Here is a 4,085-nt window from a genome sequence, read left to right as displayed (position 1 = left end):
TTTGTTAACTTTCTGGGTTGTTTTAAAAGGGCATGTTTGGGGCTGTTTTACTAAATATGAGCATACATATTGAGAGAACACACTATGAGCTCGAAGGGAAGCTCTTATACTATTCGGTATGAAGTAGAAAGATTTTATGGAAAAGGAAATTTCAGCTTGTGGCAAACAAGAGTGGAGGATTTCCTTGCAGGAGAAGATATTTTAGTAGCTTTGGATGGAAAGGAGAATAAGCCAAAAGACATGACAGATGCAACCTGGAAAATAGTTGACAGGAAAGCAGTTGGAGCAATCCGAAACAATTTGGCAAATGAAGTTATCTATCATGTATCGGGCTTGAAGACAACAATAGAAATTTGGAAGAAGCTGGAATCCTTATACATGTCGAAGTCAATGACAAACGTATTATTTTTAAAGAAACAATTTTATGGACTTCGCATGAAGGAGGGAGCAAACTTACTTGACCATATAAATGAATTTAATAAAATTCTTTCCTAGCTCTTGAGTGTAGAAGTTAAGGTTGACGATACTGACAAAGACATTATACTTTTGGCTTCATTTCCAAAGTCCTATGATAGCATTGTCACCATTTTGATATATGGGAAAGACAAGCTCAAGTATGATGATATTACAACAGTACTATTGGAAAATGAGTTGAGAAAGAAACATACTGAGGATTCCCATGGGGAAGGATTAGTGGTGAGAGAAATGGGAAGGTCTAAAGAAAGAGGAAAAGGGAAGGAAGAAAGGTCAAGATCAAAATCCAAGGCCAAAGAATTCAAGTGTTTTTACTGTCATAAGGGGAGGCATATGAAGAATGACTGTAAACAAAGAAAAAGGGACAAAGAAGAAAAATGAAGTGAACATAAAATAGAGCGAACAAGTATTGTAGCAGAACAAGATGGAGAGGTACTTGTGGTTTCTGATAAGGAAAGGGAATTTGCAAAAACTTGGTTACTTGACTTTGGATGCTCCTATCACATGTGTCCACATAAGGACTGGCTTGACAACTATAAACCATGTTTTGGTGGTGGTGTTCTCATGGGAAATGATGCAAGTTGCAAAACTGTGGGGATTGGTACCATCAAAATAAAAATGTTTTATGGATGTGTAAAGACAACTAGTGGTGTTAGACATGTCCTGACATTGAAGAAAAATTTTATCTCCTTAAGTACACTTGAAGCAAATGGTTGTTTATTTATAGGAACAAATGGCATTCTTAAGGTTAAGAGAAGATCTATGACTGTAATGAAAGGAAGAAGAGAAGGCAATCTCTACATTCTGGAAGGGAGTACAATGACAGGTGGAGCTGCAATTACTACTCCAGTTGATGCAGATGTAGATGATACAGATTTGTGGCATATGAGACTAGGCCATATGAGTGAGAAAGGCTTGTTAGAACTCCGCAAGATGAAGGTACTAAGTGGAGTAAAGACTTGTAAACTAAAATTCTGCAAGTATTGTGTGCATGGAAAGCAACATAGAGTGTCTTTCAAGAAAAACAACATACATGCAAAGAAGTCTTGGAATATGTTCACTCTGATGTGTGGGGTCCAGCCCCTGTCTAATCTAAAGGTGGAGCTCATTATTTTGTAAGTTGCATTGACGACTACTCCAAAAGGGTTTGGGTGTATTTTTTGAAGCACAAATCAGAGGATGGGGAGTTCCTAAAATTTTGTAAAAACCATGGAATCAGAAGGCATTTTTCAACTCCAAAAACACCCCAACAAAATGGAGTGGCAAAAAGAATGAATAGAACATTGATAGAAAGAGCTAGGTGTATGAGGTTGCATGCTGGATTACCTAAAGTATTTTGGGCAGAAGCCATAAATATAGCCTGCTATCTAGTGAACAAATCACCAAATTCAACAATTGGATGCAAAATTCCTGAAGAGGTTTGGGCTGGAAAACATGTTGAGAGTTTTGGATGTCCTACATATGTTCATGTACATGAAGGGGAAAGATCCAAGTTGGATGCTAAATCTAAACCCTGTATCTTCATTGGGTATGAGAAGGGAATTAAGGGATACAAGTTATGGGATCCAACAGCCCAACGTGTGATCTATAGTAGAGATGTGGTCTTTGATGAGCGGTCCATGGTGAAAGAAATCAGTAAGGAAAATGAAAGCTATTTGTAGAACAGGTACATAAGCCTACATCTAATGATGTTTCCTCTAATGACGAGAGCAATAGTTCATCACATTCATCACTAGAGGGGCCATTGGGCCTAGAAAAAAGTCAAGATGAGTAGGTGGAGTAAGAAAAGACTAGCTATCAATTAGTCAAGGATAGAGAAAGAAGGTCTATCAAACAACCTATGAGATATGGATTTGAAGACATGGTGGAATTTGCTCTCGTATGTGGTGATGGCGACCCTTATGATTATAAGGATGCACTCAACTAAGATGACGGAGATAAGTGACTAACTGTAATGCAAGAAGAAATTGAGTCACTTAACAGAAATCATACTTGCGACTTGGTTGAACTACCTAAGAACAAAAAGGTGATAGGTTGCAAGTGGGTATTCCACAAGAAGGAAGGAACAACTAATAATGAAGAGGTGAAGTACAAAGTTAGATTAGTGGCAAAGGAATACAATCAGAAGGAGGGTGTGGATTATAATGAGATTTTCTCTCCAATAGTGAAACAATCATCTATTCGCACCGTGTTATCCATGGTAGCTAAACTTGACTTAGACCTTGAACAACTTGATGTTAAGATAGCCTTCCTTCATGGTGAGTTGGAGGAAGACATCTATATGGAGCATCCAAAAGGCTTTAAAGTGCTTGGAAAGGAGGGTCTAGTGTGTAAATTAAAAATGTCACTTTATGGTTTAAAGCAATCACCTAGGCAGTGGTACAAATGGTTTGATGCTTTTATGGTTAGTTTAGGTTACAAGCGAAGTTCTTATGACTGTTGTGTTTACTACAAAATTCTAAAAGATGGTTCACCTATTATTCTGTTGTTATATGTTGATGATATGCTTGTAGCTGATAAAAACATGGAGAATGTCTTAGAATTGAAGACCAAACTTGGTGCTGAATTTGATATGAAGGATCTTGGAAGGGCCAAGAGGATTATTGGGATGGAAATTATCAGAGATAGAAACATAGGCAAGCTATGGGTTTCTCAAAGGAAGTATATCCTAAAGATTTTGGAAAGGTTTGGGATGTCAAATGCTAAACCAGTTCAGACACCACTTGCACAACATTTTAAATTGTCAGCAGAATTGTCACCAAGAACTGATGAAGATAGAGAGCATATGTTACGCATACCATATAGTAGTGCTATTAGGAGCCTTATGTTTGCAATGGTATGAACTAGGCCTGATATTGCTCAGGCAGTTAGTGTTGTGAGTAGGTATATGGAGAATCCAAGAAAACAACACTAGCATGTAGTAAAATGGATTTTTCGATATCTAAGAGGTACTGCTGATGTGGGTTTATTGTTTGACAAAGGATCTTATAGAAATCAACTGGTTGGTTTTGTTGATGCTAATTATGCTGGAGACTTAGATAGTCATCGTTCAATGACGGGATACATATTTCTTCTAACGAGAGGTCCCATTAGTTGGAAGGCAATGCTGCAGCCTCTTGTTGCCTTGTCCACTATTGAAACTGAGTATATGGCAGTATTGGAGGGTGCTAAAGAGGCTATGTGGTTAACAGGTTTTGTTAATGAATTGGGCTTGCATCAAGACAAATCAACTTTGTTGTGTGATAGTCAAAGTGCAACTCACCTAGCAAAGAATCAAGTGCACCATAGAAGAACAAAACATATAGATGTGAAGTTTCATTGGATTCAAGAGATAGTTTCTAATGACAAAGTACACTTAGGTGAGTACACATGAAAATATAGCTAATATTCTTACCAAGCCTATTACTACAAACAAGTTTAGACGGTTTGTCTCGGATATGAGATAAGAGGAGATGCTCCTATGGAGCAAGAGTGGCACCTCATGGATTTTTGAGGTGTGAGTTCATTGGTGATCTGTGAATGCATAAGTAGGTTACTTGACAAGAATGATTCTTTACTTTACTTTGATTACAAGCCAATGTGGAGAGTGTTGGGTTTATGGGATTTCATCA

Source organism: Nelumbo nucifera, chromosome 1 (genome assembly GCF_055504915.1).
Source record: "Nelumbo nucifera cultivar China Antique chromosome 1, China Antique-T2T, whole genome shotgun sequence".
Classification (NCBI taxonomy): Eukaryota; Viridiplantae; Streptophyta; class Magnoliopsida; order Proteales; family Nelumbonaceae; genus Nelumbo; species Nelumbo nucifera.
This window is presented reverse-complemented; position numbering follows the sequence as displayed.